We start from the raw sequence: 27,507 nt of genomic DNA, 5'->3' as shown, positions 1-27,507 counted from the left end.
TTTTATACATATAGACATAAACAAAGGCAAACAATCATATCTGTCTCTCTCTTAGTTATCTGGAGTAAGAACTCTGAACAAAGTTAGAATTATAGCATAGCAATTGATGCAGGAACATTATTTAATACTACATAATACCTGTTTAAAACTCAGACATAAAGCTTGTGATCTTGCAACTTTAGCTCCTGAATTCCTGGTTTATGGGACTAGGAGTAAATATTAAAGAAAGTCTTCCGTCCCTCTTTCCTAGAGATTATAATTTTCCTGAGTGGTGGTAGGTAAGTTAAGGCATCAGTAAATAGATATCATCATTTTTTTCTTTTAAATTTTATCATTTTTATTTTATTAAAACTTTTTTTATCTACAAAACATATGCCTGGGTAGTTTTTCAATATTGACCCTTGCAAAACCTTCATTTCATTTAGCATCAGTTCATGTATGTCTCCCCAAGCCTCTCTATATTCATCCATGGAACAATAATATTCCATAACACTCATATTTGTTCAGCCATTCTCCAATTGGTGGGCATCCCTTCAATTTCCAGTTTCTTGCTACTCCAAAAAGGGCTGCCATAAACATTTTTGCACATATAGGTCCCTTTCCTTTCTTTAAGCTCTCTTTTAGATATAAGCCTAGTAGTAACACTGCTGGATCAAAGGGTATGCACAGTTTGATAATTTTTTGAGTATAGTTCCAAATTGCTCTCCAATAATGTATCAGTGTCCCAGTTTCCCCACATCCCCTCCAGTATTTGTCATTATCTTTTTTATTATTATTTGTTATTATCTTTTCCTGTCCTGTTAACCAATCTGACAGCTGTGTAGTGGTATCTCAGAGTTGTCTTAATTTACATTTCTCTGACCAATAGTCTGTCTCCATTCAATTTTCTCCAAAAATCTAGCATACCTATCTTTTCTAGTATTATATTTACCTCTTTAACTTATTTAACTTATTTATTTTGTGATTTGATTTATCTAGTTCTGCAAGAGCAAGTTTGAGATCTCCCACTATTATAGTTTTGCTGTCTATTTCTTCTTGCAGCTCTCTTAACTTCTCCTTTAGGAATTTTCATGCTATATCACTTGGTGCATATATGTTTAGTACTGATATTGTTTCATTATCTATGGTACCCTTTAGCAAGATATAGTTTCCATCTTATCTCTTTTAATTAGATCAATTTTTGCTTTTGCTTGATCTGCAATCAGGATGGCATTCCTGTTTTTTGTTGTTGTTGTTGTTTGTTTGTTTGTTTTTTTATTTCACCTGAAACATAATAGATTCTGCTTCAGCCTTTTACTTTTACTCTGTATGTATCACTCTCTTTTAAATGTATTTCTTGTAAACAACATATGCTGCTTCCATCTTTTGGGAGAATTTACCCCATTTACATTTATGGTTAAAACTCCTAATTCTGTATTTCCTGCCATCTTATTAAGCCAAAATTATACTTTTCTCTTTCCTTTTCCCCTTTCCCTCCTCCCCATATTTTATTTATGAGCACCACTTGCCTCAAGCAGCCCGTGGCCTTTAGAGACCCTTTCCCTCTCTTTCTCCTACTATTTCTATTTTCCCCTTTTTCTGGTACAATCCCCTTTCCATCTCTAGGTTCTTTTTTACATTATAACAATAAAATCAAATTATACATGCACTCTCAATGTATACCCATAACAGAAATCCAGTTCTCAATAATTATTTTTTTAACTTTTTATGCTTCTCTTCTATATTTGGAGGTCAAAATTTTTGTTCAGTTTTGATCTTTTCATCAGAAATAAATTGAATTCACCTGTTTCATTAAATATCCATATTCTTCCCTAAAAGAAAATGCTCAGTTTAGCAGAATAGTTTATTCTTGGCTGAATTTCCAAGTTTCTTTGCCTTTGGGAATACCAGATTCCAGGGTGTTTAGTCCTTTAAGGTGGAAGCTGCTAGGTATGGGTAATCCTTATTATGGCTCCTTGGTATTTGAATTTTTTTGGCTGTTTGTAATATTTTTCCCTTGGTCTGATAGGTCTGAAATTTAGCTATGATATTCCTTGGGGTTTTAATTTTGGTGTCTCTTTCTGTAGGTGTTTGGTAAATTCTTTCAATGGCTATTCTCTCTTCTGATTCTATGACATCTGGGCAGTTGTCTTTGATGAGTTCCTGAAAAATAGGCTCTCTTTTTCATCATGGTTTTCATGAAATACAATAATCTTTAAATTGTCTCTACTGGATGGATTTTCCAGGTCAGTTGTTTTCCCAAGTAGGTATTTTACATTTTTTTCTATTTTTTTTCATGGGTTTTGTTCCACTGAATCTTGATGTCTCATTGCGTAATTCATTTCCATTAGTTCAGTTCTGATTTTTTAGTGAATTATTTTCTTCATTTATTTTTTGACTTCTTTTTGTATTTTTCCAATTGAATTTTTAAATGAGTTGTTGTTCTATGGATTTTTTTCCATTTCACAAATTCTATTTTTCTTTGAGTTGTTTTCTTTTTCCACTTTGTCAAATCTATCTTTTAATAAATTATATGCTTTTTCCATTTTACTAAGTCTATTTTGTAGTGAATTTTCTTCAGATAATTTCTGTGTTGCCTTTTCCAAACCCTCTTGCAAAGTTTTCATTTCCTTTCCTTATTTTTCTTCTAGCTCTCTTTTAAGATCCTTTTTTATTTCTTCTAGGAGAGCCTTGGGTGATGGGGACCAATTTATATCACCTTTTGTGGCTTCATGTGGAGATGATCCGCTTTTAATTTCTTCTGGGTTTGGAATTTCTTTTTCTCTTTCATCATGTAAGAAAATACCTACCTACATATAAGGAACTCCCATTATGTAATGCTACTTTTATTGCTCCTAGCAAAACAAATAATAATAATTTACATTTATGTGGCATTTAAAACTTAATCATATTCCTCCTTTCACCAAGTTGATAGTGAAACCAGAATATCTTGCTTTATTTATTTATTTATTTGCTAAGGCAATTATGATTAAGTGATTTGCCTAGGGTCACACAGCTAGGAAGTTTTAAATGTCTGAGGCCAGATTTGAACTCAGGTCCTACTGACTTCAGGGTTGATGCTGCACTACTTAGCTTCCCCCAGAACATCTTATTTTAAATGCTTACTGTAGCCAAGGCATTGTATCAGGTGATAGGCATTAAATTTTTTTAAAGAAATATATATCCTATTTTCAAGGATTTTATATTCCAATAAGATGCAATTTATCATACATATTTAGGTAAATGCAAGGTAATTTGAAGTGAAAGAGAAATTCAGAAAGGACTTCACAAGGAAATAAACTAAGAGTCAAACATTTAAGTTAAGATAATTCTGCAAGGCACAAATGAAGAGGAAATGAATTTCAGACTTTGAAGATCATTTACAAAAATTTATAGATATAAGAGATATATTGTTGATTATAGATACTATAATTTGTCTGCATCATTGAGTATATGCAAAAGATAAATATGAAATAAGACAAAAATGGGAAGGTGAATATAGGTTATGAGGTATCCTACATGTCAGCCTGAGGGTTGTTGGAAGTTATAAGAAGCTACAAGCTACAACAAATTTTTCAACAGATTAATAATGTGGCTAGACATTACACTGTGGAAGACCATTTTAATATTTGTGTAGGGCACAGAATTTAGAAGAAACATATCACAGCAGACCATGCCAAAGATGTTGAGAACCTCAGTAAAATTTAATCTATTTAAAATATGAGGGACTTTGTTTCTCCAGATGTTATAGACAGAGAATCAGTGAGATTTAGTGGGGGAGGATGGTTGGTTGGTGGGGGAGGGGCGGGGAAGAGGCAAAGGGTAGAGGCAAAGATGCATACAATTTTTGTATGTAATACTGACAAACACCCACACATATACATATCTTATTTAGCCCCAGAATGACTCATAAAGTCACACTTGAGTCAATAATCCAACAAGAAAACACTATTCCCCTTCTTTCCATTGACCCATAAGTCTGAAAGACTTATATTATTGGTCTGCGTGGTGACATTAGAAAGGGGAAATAATTTGAGGTTTCTAGCAAAGTAATAACTAATCTTTAGCATATTAATAGCTAATGAATAAATAATTAAGGTATGGAAAGTAACAGCATTAATTGAAATCAGAAGACTTGAGTTGAAATCACTGAAGTTTATAACTAGTATAAATATGAGGGAGTTATCTAACTTCTCTAGAGTCAAACTTGATTTAATTCTAAAATTAGTGGGTCAAACTGAATGGTATATAAGGTTCTTATCACTCCATTATTATATGACCCCATAAACTAGCTTCTAATTCATCCGTCATTGATACATCTTCATAAACCATGTGCTGAAAAGATGACAAGTATACAAAAGTCAAAAAATAGACTGAGCACAAATTAATCATTTATAAGATTTTTGCTTTGAAACTGTTTACGTTGTTTATAGCAGTCTCTCAATTATACAGCAGAATGAAGTATTAGTTTTATAATTAGTTTAGCAATGTTAGTATAGCTCCATGCATCATTAATATTGTTTTGTGGAAATAATTTTTAGCATTCATATTTTATTTAAATTCATGCAAATACAATTACTAAGAAAAAAACCAATTTAATGAAGCATTGTTATTGCCCTTTTCTTTTTTGTTAAAATAAAGCCTTTTGATAAGTTGACAAAGTACTAGTGGGAAGAATCTCAACAATTAGTAAGGAAAACAAATGGGAAAAGGTAAACTAATTTGTATAATGATATTCTGTTTGTTGGGATCTAAGCACAGTAAATATTGTGAATAAATACATCTAAGTGATATAAACTTGCTTAGAGTCAACAAATAGTCATTTCCCCCCATTTCTAATTCCCTATGCCTTCTAAAAAGCCATGATTTTGATATATACAAATGATGGGGAAATAGCAATATGGATACACTTATAACATAGAGGTATCATTCAGAAAGGACTATTTCCACTCAATATTCTAAGTACAGAAAATTTAGTTTATGCCCATTGTTAGAGAAATCTGCCCTTATTTACCATGAACAGCACATAGAGAGAATTGGAAAGGCATATGATAGTAGTGAGTGGGGTGTTAATATAAGCCATTAATTAGGCCAAAGAACAAATAAAATAAAGGTTTTGTCATTAGAGGAGTTTTATGGTGGGAAGAGAAGAACTAATCAGAAGACAAGAGTAAAAGATGATCCTTAAATAGACAAAGCCTCAAACTCTGTGTGTGTGTGTGTGTGTGTGTGTGTGTGTGTGTGTGTGTGTGTGTATGCAACATGGATATACATTGAGTATGCAAAATATTCTCTGATTACATCTAATTAACCATATGGGAGCCATAGGGGTCCTACTTCCAATCAAATAATAATATTTAGTTCACTGTCCCTCATACTGTTGGAGGGCCAGACTATAGTAAAAACAAAGGCTCACACTCTGTCTTCACCCCTCAGCCCATTTACCATAACCTGGCAGGCCGCATAAACGTCTTCAGTAGGCTGCATCTGGCCTGCGGGCCATAGTTGAGAACCCCTGGTATAAAGCATTGTCTATGGAAAAAAAAAATCATGGATTTTGAGTTCAAGAGCCAAGTTCTAGTTCTGGTCTTGTCATGTCATCTTTCTAAGCTTCAATTTGCTCCCTTGTAAAATAAGAAAGTTGTAATCCGGAATAGTTCCAGGAAATTATATTGAGAGAACAAAGCAAAACTATCCAAAATCCATGATTTTAAGCATGAACAATTTTATTTGCCAATTAAGCAAACTACTCTTACTTACTTCACTGTATTTTTTTTTTTTATTTCTAAGAAAAAGGAAAATCATTGTAAGGCAGCCTGAGTACTTAAAGTTTTTATAACATCTTTATCTACACTGATGTAAATATTGATATAGATATATTGTAATGTCCTCATTTGGTTTTCTGGAGGTCTTGGAGCATTCTTCTTTTCAGTTCAGTAATCACCACAAGAATATCCAGGTCTTAAAATCCAAATCCTTTATTATCTCCTTCACAATCTAGTTTCCTTGCCTGAGGCCTGGGCTAGCTTTCTTAGAGGCCTTCTGGAGTCTTGGATTCAGTGGGGGGAGCAGGAGCACAGGCCAGCCACCATGAGGCTGATGAAGATGGAATAAATCTCTCTGAGTCTGAGGGCTTATGCTTCAGTCTCCAGACACCACAAAAGTGGACAATGGAAGGAATATGTATCTGGGTCCCTTCCAAGGATGTGTCTGGCCCTTCTGAGCCTGTCTCTGGCTCTGTCTCCAAACCTCTTGGTCCCCCAGGAGAACCACCAGGAGCCTGATCCAAAATGGAATGAATCTCTTTCCTTATCTCTGAGCTTGAGCTCCCACCTCTAATCCTTAGTCTTCTCTGGATCTCACTCTGGCTGAGTTTGTCCCAGCTTATAAGCTCTTTTATAATTACATAATTTTATAATTACATAGGTGTGAATCTGGTAGAACTATATTAAATACTAAGTACGTGTACTGAACTAGAAAACTATTAAACAGCATGCTAAACTAGATGATCATTGTATTTATCAATTCCACTGCCTTAACACCTTGCAAAAATCCTTGTTTTAAGTACAAGAGTTCTGGCCCATAACAATATATGATTCTATTCTATAAAGCATAGGATATTGAAAAAAATCACCAGATTTTGAGTTCGAGTCAAGTTCTAATTCTCATCTTGTTCAAATCATGTCATCTTTCTAAGCCTCAATATATTCACCTGTAAAATGAGAAAATTGTTGATCTCTATTATTTCTTCTATTTCTGATATTTAGTAACAAAATATAGAATATAAGTCAAAATACCACCTTAGAAAGAGTATTTACTTATTCTACTCCTTGGGCTCAGGAAAAAAAAAAATCTTGTACTACTTTTTCCTAGGAATTCAGAAAATGTGTGAATGGGAAAAATTTGATACTCAGTTAATACCAATGCCTCATTGTAAAAACAATTATATTTCATTTATGTTAACATATTCCTCTACCATTTTTCTTTGTTCCACTGTCACTGAATTTAGACCTATACCTTCATGGAGAAATGTCTTTTTCCTTCAACCTAAAGGCCTCATTTAAACCTAAAGCTCTCCTCCTCACCTATTAATGTAATGGAAAATGTTAAAAAGAAAACTAAAGGAACATTTGATATATTTTATTTTTTTATTGGTAAGCCATTGTCTCATTTGTATGTTTTGTATTTTGTAGTAGCTAGTGTAGGATTTGAGATTGGCACAGAAATAATGTCCTTTTACTTCAGGCTTCTTACATTGGACTCCTTGGTTTTATTCAGAAGGAAATTATAGTAATCAGCTTTTTACTATTTAAGGACCCTTTCATAAATATAATTTCATTCTATCCTTTTAACAAATCTGAGAAACACCTTCTATTTATGTCATCTCCATTTGAAGAAATTAAGGCAGATAATGGTTAAATGACTTTTCAAGGATCACATAATCAATGGATATAATAGGTTTTGAACTTAGGTTTTCATGACTTCAAATTTATGATTTCAACTAGTTAATGTAAGACAGTATCATTATATTATAGATAAATAGTAAAAGAGATATGAAGAGTTTTTAGAAGTAAAGCAGCCTATAATTTTAACACACAAAGGAAGAGAAAAAATGATCCAAACCATTAATAATAAGAGAAATACAAATTAAAACAACTCTGAGATTTTAAATCACACCTATTAAATTATCAAACATGAGAAGTGGTGAAAATTTTCAATCTCAGAAGAGTTGTGGAAAACCAGGTAAATTAGTGTATTACTGAGCTATATGAGGTGCAGTTTGCAGAAACAGCAATGAGAGATGGAATATCAAATATAAGAAGTACAAAAGCCAATAAATCAAGGCCATGTCACATACATAGTAATTGAATTTAACTATACATGTAACAGAATCTCTCACGCAATGTGTCTACAAAACCTCTGAGTGCTGTAACACTATTAAAATGTAATCGGGAAATATTTAATAAAATAAATAATATTAATTCATGGTTCTCTAAGTTTATACATGGCCATTAAGAATCTATTTTATTTCTGTTTGCTTGATCTAGATGAGTTGTTAGTTATATTTAGAACTTTTTAATGATAAGAACAAAGGAAACATAACCAGTATCAGACTGATAGAACAATAGAATAAATTTAATGTAATAAATAAAATAATAAATAAAATTTGATGTAGAGTAAAATATTAATCACAATGTGTAGACTATTCAAAAGCCTTAATACTATATGATGAATTCTAGATCAGGCAATAAGTATTCATTAAGGCCTATTATGTGCCAGTCACTGTGCAAGGAAGGGCAAAGATGCAACCTGTTTTCAAGGAGCTCACAAATTAATGGGAAAAACAACAAGAAAACAACTTTCTATTATGATGATGATTATGAATGATGAATGATGAAAAGCTTACTTTAGAATGTAGGATTTTAACTGGAATATGAAGGAATCTAAGGTCAGCAGGAAGCAGAGATGAGGAGAAAAAAAATATTCCAAACAAGAGAGCGCAGAGGAAAATATCTGGAGTCTCAAGAGGCAATGTTTTGTTAGAGGAACAAGACAAATATCATTGGATCATGGAATATAATGGTGTAAGGCATAAGAAAGCCAAAAGATGAGTGGAGAGATAGGATAAAAATACTTTTACTTTAAAATAAGGATTTATATTTTTAAGATTCATTATTTAAAAGGGCACAGATAGCATCACAAGCATATCATTCTATCTTAATTAACAGACAATTATTGGTTAATGATAATGGAGGCATAAAAATCAAGTTTGTGAAACCATATTTTGTTACAGCAAAAAATAACACAAAGTATCAACAGCAAGTTAGAGAGCCGAGAAGAAACATTTACAGACAGTTCTAATACAATTTATTTAAACAATTTTTGTTGTTTAATCATTTTCCAGTCATGTCCAAATCATTATGATCCCTTTTGAGTTCTTTTTAACAAAGGTACTGGAGTGCTTTGCCGTTTCCTTCTCCAGATCATTTCACAGATGATTACACTGTGACAAACAAGGTTGAGTGACTTACCCTGGGTCATCTAGTTAGTAAATGTCTGAGGCTGAAATTTAATTCAGAAAGAGAAATCTTTCTAAATCTATGTCCAATACTCTATCCATGTCACTACCATTAAAAATTATTTATGAAAAACAAGAAATGAGTAAGTAGAAAAGAACTTACTCTGATCATTTCATATATCAATACTCCAGTACATCTTTGACCTCATTGATATAGCTATTACTTTCCTCTGAGCATAGGGAACCACTTTTATACCCTCTTCTTTACTGCTCATTTTAAAGAATATCCTGTCATAAATATCCCAAAAAGACCATTCCTATGGATGCAATTTATATCAATGGTGTTTATACCTGGGCATTAGCTAGCACTCACCCTCACTGCATGACTATTCATATCATTGCCTCTTTTAGTGATACATTTATTTGATGACTTCTTATATTTATTTCTGTTCTATTATTTATCAATAACATGTTACAGCTTGCATGTGGCTACCACATACCTCTTCATATTTTTATTTTTTGTCATTTTTATTTACTTTAATACACATTATTTTATGAATCATTTGGTAGAGAAAAATCAGAGCGAAAGAGATAAACCATGGGAAAGAGTAAAAAAAATGGAAAAAAGAAGTGAACATAGAATATGTCAATTTGCATTAAGTTTCTTTAGTTCTTTTTCTGGATGTAGATGGTATTTTCTGTCAAAAATCTATAGGGATAGCTTGGGATCAATGAACTACTGAAAAAAAAACAAAAAACTAAGCCTTTCATGGCTGATCATTGCACATTCTTGCTGTTTTTGTGTGCAATGCTTTCCTGCTTCTGCTCATTTTGCTCAGCATCATTTCATGTAAATCTTTCTAGACCTTTAAAAATCAACTTGTTCATCATTTTTAGAATAATAATATTCCATCATTTTAATATACCACAACTTGTTCAGTCATTCCTCAATTGATGGGTATTTACTCATTTTCCAATTCTTCGCTACCAAAAAAAGAAGTGCTACAACTATTTTTTCCCATATGGTCCTTTTCCCTTCTTTATTATTTCCTTGGGATACAGACCTATTATTATCACTGCTGAGTCAAAAGGTAGGCACAGTTTGATAGCCCTTTGGGCATAATTTCAGGTTGCTCTGCAGAATGATTGGATCAATTCACAACTCTACCAGCAATGCATTAGCATCTCATTTTTCCAACATCTCCTCCAACATTTATCTTTTTCTTTTCTTTTCATCTTAGCCAGTCTGAGAGGTGTGAGGTAGTATCTCAGAGTTGTTGTAATTTGCATTTCTCTAATTAATAGTGATTTCATATAACTATAAATGACTTTATCTAAAACTTATCTGTTCTTAAATTTTGACCATTTATCAATTCGGGAATGACTTGTATGCTTATAGATTTCCAAATTATCCCCTCCCTCCCTCCACTCCCTCCCCCCGATGGCAGGTAATCCCATACATTTTACATGTGTTACAATATAACCTAGATACAATATATGTGTGTAAATACCATTTTCTTGTTGCACATTAATTATTAGCTTCCGAAGGTATAAGTAACCTGCGTAGATAGACAGTAGTGCTAACAATTTACATTCACTTCCCAGTGTTCCTTCTCTGGGTATAGTTATTTCTGTCCATCATTGATCAACTGGAAGTGAGTTGGATCTTCTTTATGTTGAAGATTTCCACTTCCATCAGAATACATCCTCATACAGTATTGTTGTTGAAGTGTATAGTGATCTTCTGGTTCTGCTCATTTCACATGCTTATAGATTTGACACAGTGTTAGAGACTTTCCTTCTGAGAACTGTCATGTATGCTATGTCAGCTGGTAGGATGGGCCCAGGAGGTAGAAGGGGGCTTGGCCTCTGAGACAGGAGGTTGTGTCTTACAGGTGTGTTAGATCTTTTCTTAAGACCCAGCACTAACTCCAGGTATTTCTCTTCTGCAGATACACCTATGCAGTGCTGAGTGTGCTAGGCACAGGGCAATCTTAGAGGAGAGTAAATATAAATGGCCATCTTTGCCATAGCCAAAAGAGAAGTATGCAGAGGGAAGTAGAGAGAGGCAGAGATGTAGAGTGATTCAGAGATGCAGCAAGAGAGATGCAGAGACATACATACACTTGCTCTTGTTTCCTGGTAACCTCTGCTGAAATTGTCAATAAAGAAAGGCCACTTGGCACTTTAACATCAGTCTCCTCTCCATGTCTATCTGGGAAGGATTGGTATATATAACCCTGGCAATTGGTAGCCTCAGTGGGAGGCTACAAATGACACTCGAAGAAGAGGGATGGGATTGGCCAGGGACCTCATGAGTCTAGCTGGTCTGATCATGGGAAGGGAGATGAGACCCCAAGACTGATAAAGCAAGCCAAAGGTAGATGTGACATCACAGGAAGAGGCAGTGGGGAAAGAAGCAGGAAGTAGATATTATGATGTATATTACAGAAGACATCAAAGGAAGGGAAATAGGAAGCAAAGATTTGGTGTGTTTGATAGCCACCAGGAAAGAACTTGGGCCCCATTTGAGTGGAAGAAAAGCTGCAGTTAACACTTACAGGGCTAAATCTCCATATCTTGAGGAGCTGCTGGTTCTTCTAGCCTCTAGCAGTATATCCTTTCCAAGATTTTGTGGCTTGCCTACAAGTGGCTGTAGAGAAGTTAGTAGATAAAGGAGAAGCAGCTGGTCTTCTTATCCAGAAATTTACTAGAGAGAACACCAATGCTGTTGCCAGAAAGCCATATCCTCCTTGGATAAGGATGCAAGTCTTGAGGAGATGATAAAAAGATGTGAGAATGTTGGCTCCAGTGTCTTTCAAATGTGAGCTTGCAAGCTCCTATGTCTGGGGGATCTGTTGAACAAGAACCACTGCTTAGTTTCAGTTCAGTAATCACAAGTGCAGCCAGGGATTAAAGTCCAAATCCTTTATTGTCTTTATCTCCTTTCCTGAGTCCCAGTTAGCTTTCTTAGAGGCCTTCTATAGTCTTGGTTCCGAGAGCTTGAGCTCTGGCTTCTGAATCTCCCTGACTTCCAAGGATTTGTGCTTCAGCCTCCAGCCACCACAAAGGTGGAAGATGGAATCAATCTGTCTCAGCCTCTGAGAGATTCTAGTGAGTTTGTCCTTTTGGCCCTGAGAGCTTCTTGCTTATATGCCCCACACTGAGTGAGTATACACCAATCATTATATCCCATAGGAAACTATTATTTGTTATAGGATTAAATTAATGCTAAACTAGATTTAACTATTGTCTCTTCAATTCCACTTAGTACCTTGTTTCAAGTTGTGGCCCATAACATCTCCTTGTAGGATCAGATCAATCATACTGAACTATGCTAAATTAGATAACTATTGTGCCTATCAATTCCACTGACTTAGTACCTTGTAAGAATCCTTTGTTTCAAGTTCAGAGTTCTGGCCCATAACAGAGAGAGATTCAGAGATGCAGAGAGAGAGAGACGCAGAGATATACATACATTTGCTCTTGCTTCCTGCTAACCCCAATAAAGAAAGGCTGCTTGGCACTTTAACATCTGTCTCATCTTCATGTCTATCCGGGGAGGATTGGTATGTATGGCCCTGGTAATCAGTAATCTCGGGATAGGAGGTTACAACACAGTTCTTATATGTTTTAGAAATAAGACCTTTATCAATAATATTGGCTATAAAGATTTTTCCCAGCTTTGTACTTCTCTTTTAATCTTGTTTCTGTTGGTTTTGTTGGTGCAAATTATTTTAATTTAATATAATCAAAGTTGTTCATTTCGCCTTTCACAAAGTTCTCTAATTCATCTTTGGTCATTAATTCCTCCTTTGTCCAAAGATCTGATAGGTATATTATCCCACCTTCTCTGAATTTGTTGATGGTAGCATCTTTTATCCCCAAATCATAAATCCATTTTGACTTTATTTTGATATAGTGTGTAAGATGTATGTCTAGGCAGAGTTTCTAACATATTATTTTCCAGTTTTTCCAGCAATTTTTGTGAAATAGTGAGTTCATATTCCAAAAACTAGAATTTGGGGGTTTATCAAATATTAAATTGCTATAAGCCTTGATTACTGTGTCATGTGTGTCTAATCTGAATGGATTTACTGATATAGCACTCTGTTTCTTAGCCAATACCAAATGGTTTTGATTACTGCTGCTTTATAATAGACTTTTAAGTTTGGTACTGCTAAGCCACCATTATTTCTATTTTTTTTTTCTTTAAGATATGGCACTGAATAAGTAGACCAATTTAGGCATAATTGTAATTTTTATTATATTAGCTCAGCCTAGTCATGAACAATTGATATTTTCCAATTGTGTAGATATGATACTATTTGTATGAGAAGTATTTTGTAATTCTGTTCATATTGTTCTTGGCTTTATCATGATAGGTAAGATCCCAAATATTTTATTTTATCAACAGTAATTTTAAATGGAATTTCTCTATCTCTTGCTGATGGACTTTCATTTGTGTGTGTGTGTGTGTGTGTGTGTGTGTGTGTGTGTGTGTGGGTGGGTATTTCAGCAATATATAGAAATGCTAATGATTTGTGTGGATGTAATTTATATCTGGCAACTTTGCTAAAGCTGTGAATTGTTTTTAGTATGTTTTTGGATGATTTTCTAGGATTCTCTAAGCATATCATCATATCATATGCAAAGAATGATATTTTTATTTCCTCATTTTGTTTTCTACTTTTTTAAATCACTTTTTCTTTTCTTATTACTAAATCCAACATTTCTATTACATTGTTGAATGATGATGATGATAACTGGCATCTTTGTTTCACCCAGTCTTATTGGAAATGTGTCCAACTTCTCTCCATTCCAAATAATGCTTGTTGTAGATAACATTAGTTATTATTTTAAGGAAAACACTTTTATTCCTATACTCTTTAGTATTTTTAATAGGAATGGATGCTGTATTTTATCAAAAGCTTTTTCTGCATCTTTTGAGATTATCATATGATATCTGTTGGTTTTGTTATTGATACAGTCAATGATGGTAATATTTTTTTCTTGATATTAAACTAGCCATGCATTCCTGGCATAAATCCCATTTGGTCATAGTATATTATCCTGTTAATTAGTTGCTGTAATCTGTTTACTAATATTTTATTTAACATTTTTGCATTACTATTCATTAGGGAATTTGATGTGCAAATTTTTTCTCTGTTTTAGCCCTTCCTGGTTTGGGTAAGAGTACCATATTTATGTCATAGAAAGAATTTGGTAGTACTCCTATATTTTTGCAAAGAGTTTACATTTTATTGGAATTAATTGGTTTTTGAATGTTTGGTAGAATTCACTTGTGAATCCATTTAGTTCTGAAGATTTCTTCTTAGAGAGTTCATTAATGAGTTGTTCAATTTCTATTTCTAAAACGGGACTATTAATAAAATGGTTCTGAATCACTTCATTGTTGATGAGAGCCGTGTATAATGATCTTCTAGTTCTGCTCATTTCACTTAGTATCAGTTCATGTAAGTCTCTCCAGGCTCTCTGAAGTCATCTTGTTGATCATTTTTATAGAATTGTATATTTATTAATATTTATATAGCATAACTTGTTTATTGATGGACATCCACTCAGTTTCCAGTTTCTTTCCAGTCCAAAAATGCTGCCATAAATATTTTTGCACATGTGAGTCTCTTTCCCACTTTTATTATCTCTTTGGGATGCAAGTCCAGTAGAAATACTGCTGGATCAAAGGGTATGCACAGTTTAAAAGTCCTTTGAGCTTAGTTCCAAATTACTCTCCAGAATGGTTGAATCAGGGTACAATTCCATCAACAATGTATTGGTGTCCCAGTTTTCCCACACCCCCTCTAACATTTGTCATTATCTTTTCTTGTCATCTTAGAAAATCTGAGAGGTGTATAGTGGTACTTCAGAGTTGTATTAATTTGCATTTCTCTAATCAGTAATGATTTAGAGCAATTTTCATATGACTAAAAATAGTTTTAATTTCTTCATCTGAAAATTATTTGTTCATATCCTTTGTTCTTCTAATTTTCTTATAATATCACTCTGTATGTCTAAATTATGAAGGCATTTCGATCTTATCTTGGTATAGGGTATTAGGTGTGGTCAATGACTAGTTTCTGCCATACTAATTTCCTTTTTTTTATTATTATTATAGCTTTTTAGTTACAAGATATGTGACAGGTAGACCCATACATGTTAAATATGTTAAAGTATATGGTAAATATATTATATGTTTGCATATCCATACAGTTATTTTGCTGCACAAGAAAAAAATTGGACTAAGACATAAAGTAAAAATAACCTGAGAAGGTAATAAAAAATATAAGCAGACAGAAACAGAGGAATTTTTGAATTTGTGCTTCATACTCATTTCTACAGTTATGTTCCTGGGCATATCTGGTTCTCTTCATTATTGAACTTATGGAACTGATTTGGTTCATCTCATTGTTGAAGAGAGCCATGTCCATGAGAATTGATCATTATATAGAATTGTTGTTGAAGTATATAATGATCTCCTGGTCCTGCTCAATCCACTCAGCATCAGTTCATGTAAGTCTCTCCAGGTTTTTCTGAAATCATCCTTTTGGTCATTTCTTATAGAACAATAATATTCCACAACATTCATATATCGCAACTTATTCAGCCATTCTCCAATTGAAGGGCATCCATTCAATTTCCAGTTTCTGGCCACTACAAAAAGGGCTGCCCCAAACATTTTTGCACATACAAATCTCTTTCCCCTCTTTACGATATCTTTGGGATACAAACCCAGTAGTACACTGCTAGATAAAAGGGTATGTCCAATTTGATAACTGTTTGAGCATAGTTCAAATTACTCTCCAGAATGGTTGCATTCATTCACAATTCCACCAACAATGTATCAGTGTCCCAGTTTTCCCATATCCTCTTCAATATCCAGCATTATTTTTTCCTATCATCCTAGTCAATCTGACAGGTGTATAGTGGTATCTCAGAGTTGTCTTAATTTGTGCATTTCTCTGATTAATAATGATTTGGAGCATCTTTTCATATGGCTATAAATAGTTTTTATTTCTTCATCAGAAAGTTGTCTTTTCATATCCTTTGACCATTTATTAATTGGAGAATGGCTTGATTTCTTATAAATTAGAGTCAATCCTCTGTATATTTTGGAAATGAGGCTTTTATCAGAACATTTTATTGTAAAAATGTTTTCCCTTCTAATCTTGTCTGCATTAGTTTTTTTTTTCCTACAAAAGCTTTTTAATTTGATATAATCAAAGTTTTCTATTTTGTGATCAATAATGATCTCTAGTTCTTCTTTGGTCACAAATTCCTTCCTCCTCCATAGGTCTGAGAGGTAAACTATCCTATATAGTTCTAATTAATTTATAATCTCTTTCTTTATGCCTAGATCATGAACTCATTTTGACCTTATCTTTGTGTATGGTGTTAAATGTCGGTCAATGCCTAATTTCTGCCATAATAATTTCCAATTTTCCCAGCAATTTTTATCAAATAGTAAAATTCTTATCCCAAAAGCTGGGATCTTTGGATTTATCAAATACTAGATTATTAAAGTTATTGAGTATTTTGTCCTGTGAAGCACACCTATTCCACTGATCAACTAGTCTATTTCTTAGCCAATACCAAATGGTTCTGGTGATTGCTGCTTCATAATATAGTTTTAGGTCTGGTACAGGTAGGCCACTTTCATTTGATTTTTTTGTCATTAGTTCCCTTGAAAGTCTTAACCTTTTATTTTTTCAGATGGATTTTGTTGTTATTTTTATAGGTCATTAAAAATTGTTTTGTTTTTGTTTTTTTGGTTTTTTTTTTGGGTGGGGAGTCTGATTGGTATAGCACTAAATTAATAGATTAGTTTAGGTAGTATTGTCATCTTTATTATATTCACTCAACCTATCCAAGAACACAATTTTTCCAATTGGTTAGATCTAACTTTGTGCAGAAAGCATTTTGCAGTTTGCTCATATAGTTCTTGACTTTCCCTTGGCAGATAGATTCCCAAATATTATATTTTTTCTACAGTCACTTTAAATGAATTTCTCTTTTTATCTCTAACTGTTGGATTTTGTTAGTGATATATAAGAATGGTTATGTAGGTTTATGTTGTATCCTGCAACTTTGCTAAAGGTGTGGATTATTTCTAATTGTTTTTTAGTAGAATCTCTGGGGTTCTCTATACCATCATATCATCAGCAAAGAGTGATAATTTAGTTTCCTCATTACCTATTCTAATTCCTTTAATGTCTTTCTCAACTCTTATTGCCAAAGCTAGCATTTCTAATACAATATTGAATAGTAATGGTGATAGTGTGCAACCTTGTTTTACTCCTGATCTTATTGGGAATGGTTCCAGTTTAATCCCCATTACATATAATGCTTACTGATGCTTTGAAATAGAAGCTCCTGACTATTTTAAGGAAAACTCCGGGGGGAGGGAGGAGGCAGAGCTAAGATGGCAGAGAAGATACACGCCAATTTGTAAGCTCCCTTCTTCCTTCAATACTAACTAGTTAAATCAGCCTTAAAAATAACATTGGACTAATAAAAACCACAAGGATTATAAACACAACTTACCAGCTGAAGAGAATCTGGAATTTCAACAGAAAAGTCGGTTCTGAGAGAAGGAAAAAAAAAAAAAAAAAAGATCAGCACAGACAGGGTTAGGTGCTGACACACTGTGCTGATTGGGCTGGTGAGAACTCTGGGATCAGAGAAGCCACTGAGATAGAGGAATCTGGCACAGGCTGATAGCTCTTCTCTTCTTATAAAACAGCAGATCAGAAGAGAAATCAAACCACTTCAAAATATAAAGCCAGATCCTAGATCCACCCCAATCTGGAAGTAGCCTAGCACCAATTTAGGCACGGCTGTGCAGCTGCTTTCTGCTGTCCAGGGCTTTTTTCTTGGGACAGTTAAGAACCTGAACAGCAGGGAGGGGACACAGCCTGGGGCAGAATTTAATCCACTTAGTGCAGGGCTCAGACTGAGGCAGTGGAATTCTAGCAGCAGAGAAACTCCAACAGCATTGTAACTCCCAGAGCAACAGAACCTCTGAAGCAGGGACTGTGGTTTCTGGGCAGGCAATTCCGGTTTGAGCACAGGGGCTTTTTGGATCAGCTGCTAATATCCATGGCCCCACAGGAGGTTTTGGCTGGGGTTTGTGACACTTTCACTGTTTAGCCATAAACCTCAGGGCAGTTGCTAGGCCACACAGCAGGGTTCCTCACTGAGCACTCCTCTAAGCGCAGCAGTGCTAAACACCTCTGAGTCATTTCGGGGGGGGGGAGGGGAACCCTCTCCCAGAGCTCTCTCTTAGCCCAGTCCCAGGATTGTTGCATTCTACCCTCCATCTGGGAGGAAGCTGATACATTTCTTACCCAAGGGCAGACCCCCCCCCCCACAGAGTGTTAACAATGTAAGAAGATGAAGAGAATGATTGACACCTTCTATAAAGAGAAAGAGTATCCAACCCCAAGGAGGCTAACAGAGAGTCTCCAGATAACACCCTAAAGGGGAATGATACCTGCCACCAATCGCATAATTCTCTCCTAGAAGAGCCTATTAAAAAGTAAAAAGAGTTTGAATAAAAATGGGGAAAGGAAAGAGGTTATGATAGAGAATAACAATGTCCTGAAATGTGCGTTGGAAAAAATAAAGAATTCACAGGAGGTGCAGGGAAACAAAATTGGTGAATTAGAAAAGGTTAAAAAATCACAGGAAAGTGGGATTTCAGAATTGGAAAAGATAAAAAAGTTCCCAAGAAAGAAGAATTTCTGATTTGGAAAAAGAAAATAACGAATTTAAAAAAAAAAATGTGAAATGGAAAAAAATTCAACAGAGCAAAATAATTCATTTAAAAATTCAATTGCACATATACAAAAAGAACTAAAAAATGTGAATGAAGAAAATAACTCATTAAAAATCAGGACTGAACAAATAGAAATGAATGATTCATTGAGAAACCAAGAATCAGTCAAACAAAAGAAAAAAAAAATGAAAAGCTGGAGAATAATGGCAAATATTTACTGGGAAAATCTATAGACCTGGAAAATAGATCTAGGAGAGATTATCTGAGGATTATTGGACTTCCAGAAAATTATGATGAAAAAAAGAGCCTAGATTCTATTTTACAGGAAATCATCAAAGAGAACTGTCCAGAGATAATAGAAACAGAAGGGAAAATATGCGTTGAAATAATTCATTGATCACCTTATGAAATAGACCCTAAAAAAAGAACTCCACAGAACATAGTGGCTAAGCTTCTGAACTACCAAACTAAGGAAAAAATATTGCAAGCGGCTAGGAAAAAAACAATTCAAATATAAAGGTGCCACAATAATGGTCACACAAGATCTAGGTGCCGCTATATTAAAGCATAGAAGGGCCTGGAACCTGATATTCAGAAAGACAAAAGTATAAGGATTGCAACCAAGAATAAACTACCCAGCTAAGTTTAACATTTTATTCCTTGGCAGAAGATGGTCATTTAATGAAACAGAAGAATTCTATTTGTTTCTAAGAAAAAACAAAAACAAAAACAAAAACAGACTTAAGTAAAAAAAAATATCTACATCCACAAGACTGAAGAGAAGCAGAAAAAGATAAAAAGAACTCTTGAAAACTGTATCTCTGTTGTGGATATACATAAAGTCCACATGGATAATTTGAATTTACTGATATAACATAAAAAAGGGAAGTAGTAAAGAGAAGGGGATAGTATCAGAAAAAGGGAAAGGAGAGATTAAAAAGAAAGAAACTATATCCCAGGAAGAGGCATAGAAAATCTAACACATCTGAGGGAATTTAGAAAGGGGGAGAAAAAATGTGTGAATCTTATTCTCATCAGAGTAGGCTCAAAGAATAAATAATTGACATATTAGTTTTTTAAGAAAATTCTCTCTCACTTCATTATAAGGGGGGAGAGGAAAAGGGAAAAGGAAAAGGGGAATGAGAGAAGAGTATAAGAAAGGGGAATGAACTTAAAAGGAGGGGGTAGGAATACTAAAAAGGGAGGGCTGCAAGTCACAAGAGGGGTCCATAAATTAAATACTGGGGAATGAGTTCAAAGGGGACAAGGTGGGAAAAAAGCATAATCAGGGGATAATATGTTGGCAGGAAATACAGAATTATTAATTTAACTGTAAATGTGAATGGGATGAACTCTCTCATAAAGTGGAGGTGAATAGCAGACTGGACCAAAGGCAGAACCCTTCAATATGTTGGTTACAGGAAAAACACTTAAAGCAGGGAGATACATACAGAGTAAAGGTAAAAGGTTCAGGTGAAGCCAAAAAAGCAGGGGTAATCATCCTTATCTCAGATCAAGCAAAAGCAAAAATTGATCTAATTAAAAGAGATAAGGAAGGAAACTATATCCTGCTAACGGGTAGCATAGACAATGAAGCCATATCAATACTAAACATATATGAAGCAAGTGGCACAGCATCTACTTTCCTAAAGGGAAAAGTTAAGAGAGTTGCAAGAAGAAATAGATAGCAAAACTATGATAGTGGGAGATCTCAAACTTGCACTCTCAGAATTAGATAAATTAAACCACAAAACAAATAAGAAAGAAATTAAAGAGGTAAATAGAAATTTAGAAAAACTAGGTAGGATTGATCTTTGGAGAAAACTGAATGATTATAGAAAGTATACTTTCTTCTCAGCAGTTCATGGAACCTGTATAAAAATTGACCATATATTGGGACATAAAGATCTCAAAATTAAATGCAGAAAGGCAGATGCTTTTTTCTCAGATCACAATGCAACAAAAAATACATTCAACAAGAAGTTAGTGGTAAATAGACCAAAAAGTAATTGGAAAGTGAATAATCTCATCTTAAAGAATGACTGGGTGAAACAGCCAATTATAGAAACAATAATTTCACCCAAGATAATGACAATGATGAGACATCATACCAAAATTTGTAGGATGCAACTAAAGCGGTAATAAGGGGAAATTTTATATCTTTAGAGGCTTACTTGAATAAAATAAAGAAAGAGAAGATCAATGATTTGGGCCTGCAACTTAAAAAGCTAGAAAAAGACCAAATTAACCCCCCCCAACCAAAAACTAAACTTGAACTTCTAAAATTAAAAGGAGAAATCAATAATATTGAAAGTAAAAAAAAAAAGTATTGAATTAATAAATAAAACTAAGAGTTGACTTTATGAAAAAAACAATAACATAGATAAAAGTTTTGTAAATCTGATCAGAAAAAGGAAAGAGGTAAATCAAATTGTTAGTCTTAAAAATGAAAAGGGGCATCTTTCCACCAATGAAGAGGAAATTAGAGCAATAATAAGGAGTTACTTTGCCCAACTTTATGCCAATAAATTTAATAACTTAAGTGAAATGGATAAGTACCTCCAAAAATATAGGCTTCCCAGATTAACAGAGGAGGTGGTAAACTGCTTAAATAGTCCTATTTCAGAAAAAGAAATAGAACAAGCTATTTATTCAACTCCCCTAGAAAAAATCCCCATGACCAGATGGATTTACATGTGAATTCTACCAAACATTTAAAGAACAATTAGCCCCAATGTTATATAAACTATTTGAAAAAAATAGGGGATGAAGGAGCCCTACCAAACTCCTTTTATGACACAGACATGGTACTGATACCTAAACCAAGTAGATTGAAAACTGAGAAAGAAAACTATAGACCAATTTCTTTAATGAATATTGATGCTAAAAATTTAAATAAGATATTAGCAAAACGAATTCAGAAATTCATCCCCAGGATAATACACTATGATCAAATAGGATTTATACCAGGAATGCAGGGCTGGTTTAATATTAGGAAAACTATTAGTATATTTGAGCATATTAATAATCAAATTAATGAAAACCATATGATCATCTCAATAGATGCATAAAAAGCATCTGATAAAATCCAACATCCATTCCTACTAAAATCACTTGAGAGTACAGGAATAAATGGACTATTCCTTAAAATAGTCAGGAGCATATATTAAAGACTGTCAGTAAGCATAATATGTAATGGAGATAAACTGGAACCTTTCCCAGTAAGATCAGGAGTGAAACAAGGTTGCCCACTATCACCATTATTATTCAATATAGTACTAGAAACTCTAGCATCGACAATAAGAGTAGAGGAAGAGATTAAAGGAATAAGAGTAGGTAATGAGGAAATCAAACTGTCACTCTTTGCAGATGATTTGATGGTATACTTAGAGTACCCCAGAGATTCTAATAAAAAGTTATTAGAAATAATTCACAACTTTAGCAAAGTTGCTGGATACAAAATAAATCCACATAAATCCTCAGGATTTTTATACATCACCAACAAAATGATACAGCAAAAGATACAAAGAGAAATTCCATTCAAAACAAATGTCGAGAGTATAAAATATTTGGGAATCCATCTACCAAAGAATAGTCAGGAATTATATGAGCAAAATTACAAAACACTTGCACAAAAATAAAGTCATATTTAAATAATTGGAAAGACATTAAGTGCTCATGGATAGGCCTAGCAAATATAATAAAGATGACAATACTCCCCAAACTAATCTATTTATTTAGTGCTATACCAATCAGACTCCCAAGAAACTATTTTAATGACCTAGAAAAAATAACACCAAAATTCATATGGAAGAATAAAAGGTCGAGAGTTTCAAGGGAATTAATGAAAAAAAAAAGTCAGATGAAGGTGGTTCAGCTCTACCTGATCTAAAGCTATATTATAAAGCAGCAGTTACCAAATCATTTGGTATTGGCTAAGAAATAGAATAGTAGAGATCATAAATAAACTAGAGGAACATAGGATAGTTTACCTCTCAGATTTGTGGAGGAGGAAGGAATTTATTACCAAAGGAGGACTACAGATCATTATTGATCACAAAATAGAAGATTTTGATTGCATCAAATTAAAAAGCTTTTGTACAAACAAAACTAATGCAAACAAGATTAAAAGGGAAGTAACAAATTGGGAAAATAGTTTTACAGTTAAAGGTTCTGATAAAGGCCTCATTTCCAAAATATATAAAGAACTGATCCTAATTTATAAGAAATCAAACCATTCTCCAATTGATAAATGGTCAAAGAATATGAACAGACAATTCTCAGATGATGAAATTGAAACTATATCCACTCATATGAAAGAGTGTTCCAAATCTCTACTGATTAGAGAAATGCAAATTAAGACAACTCTGAGATACCACTACACACCTGTCAGATTGGCTCAGATGATGTTGGAGGGGATATGGGAAAACTGGGACACTAAATCATTGTTGGTGGAGTTGTGAAAGAATCTATCCATTTTGGAGAGCAATTTGGAACTATGCCCCAAAAGTTATCATACTGTGCATACCCTTTGATCCATCAGTGCTACTACTGGTCTTATATCCCAAAGAAACACTAAAGACAAGAAAGGGACCTGTATGTGTCAAAATGTTTGTGGCACCCCTTTTTGTAGTGGCTAGAAACTGGAAGTTGAATGGATGTCCATCAATTGGAGAATGGTTGGGTAAATTATGGTATATGAAGGTTATGGAATATTATTGCTCTGTAAGAAATGACCAGAAGGATGAATATATTAATAGAGGCTTGGAGAGTCTTACATGAATTGATGCTGAGTGAAATGAGCAGAATCAGAAGATCACTATACACTTCAACATCAATACTATATGAAGATATATTCTGATGGAAGTGGATACCTTCAACATAAAGAAGAACCAACTCTCTTCCAGTTGATCAATGATGGGCAGAAACAGCTACAATCAGTGAAGGAACACGGGGAATTTAATGTTAACTGTTAGCACTACTGTCTTTTTACCCAGGTTACTTATACCTTCAGAATCCAATTCTTAATGTGCAATAAGAAAATTGGATTTACACATGTATATTGTATCTAGGTTATACTGTAACACATATAATATGTATAGCATTCCCTGTCATCTAGGGGAGGGAGTAGAGGGAAGGAGGGGAAAATTTGGGAAAATGAATACAAGGAATAATGATATAAAAAAAATTACTCATGCATATGTATTGTCAAAAAATTTATAATTATAAAATTAATTTTTAAAAAAGGAAAACTCCATTTATTCCTATACGCTCTAGTCATTTTAATAGAAAAACAGAGAAAGAAAATTATGGACCAATCTTCTTAATGAATATTGATGCAAAATCTTAAATTAAAATATTAGCAAAAAGATTACAGAAAATCATCCCCAAGATAATACAACACGGCCAAGTAGGATTTATATCAGGAATGCAGGGCTGGTTCAATATTAGGAAAACTATTAGCATAATTTACTATATCAATAACCAAATTAATAAAAACCATATGATCATCTCAATAGATGCAGAAAAAAACATTTGACAAAAAAAAATCCAATTTAGTTTTTGAGTGAGTTTTTTTCTTCTATGGAATTTTTTTCCCATTTCATCCATTTTATTTTTTAGAGAGCTGTTTTCTTTTCCCAGCTCACTAATTTTATTTCTCAATGATTTGTTTTCTTTATCCACTCTAAATGCATGGAATGGCTTCTCCAGGCTGTCTTGCCAAGCTTCCCTTTCTTTTTCCCATTTCTCTTCTAGCTCTTTTGTGAGAGCCTTTTTGATTTCGTTTTTGAGATTCTTTTGTATTGAGGAGCAGATCATATTCCCCTTAGGGGATTCCTCTGGAGAGAATCTGCTTTTAGTCTCCTGAGTGCTTGAAGTCTGCTCTCCATACAGAAGCTGTCAATGGTTAGAGCCTTTTTGAATTTTTTGTTCATTTTGTCAGAGCGGGAATCAAAGAAAACAAATTGACAAGAGAAACAATTGGTTTGTTTTGCAGGGGGATGGGCCTGGATGATGTTACCAAGCTTCTTCCACAGACTGAAGGAGACAGCAGCAAGCCACTAACAGGAAAGAGATGACTGTGCTGTGTCTGTGCTCTGAGGCTCTGAGAACATGCTGAGTCACTCCAGGTGGGGGTGGGAGTAGCCAGGTGCCAAAAGACTCTAGCTTTCTGGGGTTTTATTCTTCACCTCAGGTGATTACACCTTCTCTGTTGCTCTTGGCTTGCTGCCAAAATGGAACATCCACACTGGGGTAAAAGTATTTTCACAGAAACAGAAGAGATTGTACCACTCCTCGCTCTGGTCAGAGCACTGTGAGCCACCTGTCTCACTCTCACTGCCTGCCCTCAGTTTGCACCCAGTCTGTTTGACCCTCCCCCAAGCAAACACAGACTTTCTCTGGTGAATTTCAAGGATGTCTTCTGTTGGTGATTATTTGTGGATTTCTTTTCTGGTCAAGCATTAACTCCAAGGCTTGTCATGAATTAAGTCCTTAGAGAAAACGAAGAGTTCAACAGCTGTCTGCCTCCAGACCGCCATCTTGGCTGAAGGTCCAGAAAGTATACTTCTTTGTGTCTCCATTCATTTTTACCCTTCTACTTCCCTTTGTTTTTTTATATTATAATATACAAGTAAAATATATATTTGATATATGTATATCATATATATTATTTATACATGATATCTAGTATATAGAGTATATATATATATATATTTATTTATTTATATATACTATTTATAAATAATATTATAACATATAACTAAACTCAAATTATATATGCACTCTTTATGTTTGCCCATAATAGAAATACACTTCTCAAGAGTTTTTTTTTTTTTTTTTTTTTTTTGTCTTTTATGCTTCTGTTGAGCCTTATATTTGGAGGTAAAAGTTTTGTTTAGCTTTTGTCTTTTTCATTAGGAATAAATGGAATTCACCTGTTTCATTGAGTGTTCATCTCCTTCCCTGGAAGAAAATGCTCAGCTTCACTGGGTAGTTGATTCTTAGCTGAATTCCAAGTTCTTTTGCCTTACAGAATATCAGAATGAAGGCCTTTTGATCCTTTAATGTGGAAGCTGCTAGATCCTGAATGATCCTTAATGTGGCTGCTTGGTATTGAATTATTTTTTTCTGAAAGCTTGTAATATTTTCCTTAATCTGATAATTCTGAAATTTAGTCACAATATTCCTTGGAGTTTTCATTTTGGGGTCTCTTTCAGAAGGTATTCCATGAATTCTTTCAATACCTATTTTACCTTCTGATTCTATTACATCTGGGCAGTTCTCTTTGATGATTTCCTGTAAAATGGTATCATAATTTTCAAAATTATCATAATTTTCAGGAAATGCAATATCCTCAGATAATCTAATTTTTATTAGTCTCCTCAGGGTTAGAAACATTCTCTCTTTCTGTATAAAAGCTGTCTATAGTTAGAGTTTGCTTGGCTTTTTTACTCATTTTTTAAAAAGCCCTTAGGGTCTGCCTTCAGGGCAAGGAAGTTCTCAGCTTCCTCTACAGAACAGGAATATATGGAGAGTAGCTTTCCTGCAAAAGGGCTGTGAAGAGCAGTCACACTGCTGAGGAAGTCTTACTGCCCTGGGTTGAGCACTGTTGGGTAAAACAAAGACTTCCCTGGGACTAGCAGCTGAACAGCAGAAGTGTCCCTGCCATGGAGAGCACCCCATTGTAGGAACAAAGCCTGACCCGTTACTAGTGGCTAAGCAGCAGAAGTATCACTGCCCTGGACAGAGGCCCCCTGAGGTGCAGAAGTGTAATTGCCCTGAAAAGAAGGGGAAGATGAGAGGAAAGAAAGCAAACAAATAGAATCATATAGTCGAAAGGTCCCTATGGATCCTGTGAGAATTTTGATCCTACAGAAAGAGAAATAATGGGTGTTTTGGTAGGAATTTATGTTTCTATATTCCAAGTTTTATTTTTGATAGGTGGAAGGAAAGTATGTTTGCAGAAAACAAACAAGCTTTGCAAATTTGGAGAAGTGGGAACTTAAGAATATTAATAAATTCAAATGTGGAATTGGGGTAGGATATAATTTTAAGCACTTTTGGCAAAAGTGAAAAACTGATACAATTAATTATTCAAGAAACATTAAAATTATGTAACATTAAACAGATGATCATTTCCCTAGAAAGAGCAATAATCAGTTTCTAATTTGAGAAGAATAAGCAAATATAGTTTTTCTCTGATACTTCCCTTGTGTATAACTATTGATTTTCTACAATTAAAAGTCCAACTAATACTTGGTTTTTCTTCAGTTAGAACATTCAATAATTCTGCATTTTCAATCTGATTTTTCCATGGTAAAAACCAAGTTAATTATAATGAAAGAAATATTTACTTATATCTATAAGAGTATATGTAATGTTAGTAAGATCTGAATTTAAATTCTATATCTGACATCTCTCTTTAATGCATTTTCTTCACCTTATAAAATGATGATAGTAAGCTGTCTACCAGGATTGTCATGAACATCAAATGGGATAATATATAAAATGTTTTACAAAGCATAAAAGCTATTTAAAGTCATACTCCTGCTCATCATTAATCTTATTATACTTATTTGGATTTTTTTATGTTTGGATATATAATTATTAAATCTTATATAAGACAAAATAATTCCTTCCCATGTTCTGGTTAACAAGTGGATAGAAATACTCAATTAAAAAATTATTTTAGCTTTTATTAGCTATTGTG

This window comes from Sminthopsis crassicaudata, chromosome 6, assembly GCF_048593235.1.
Source record: "Sminthopsis crassicaudata isolate SCR6 chromosome 6, ASM4859323v1, whole genome shotgun sequence".
NCBI classification, from domain to species: Eukaryota; Metazoa; Chordata; class Mammalia; order Dasyuromorphia; family Dasyuridae; genus Sminthopsis; species Sminthopsis crassicaudata.
Note: the sequence above shows the minus strand (reverse complement) of the source record.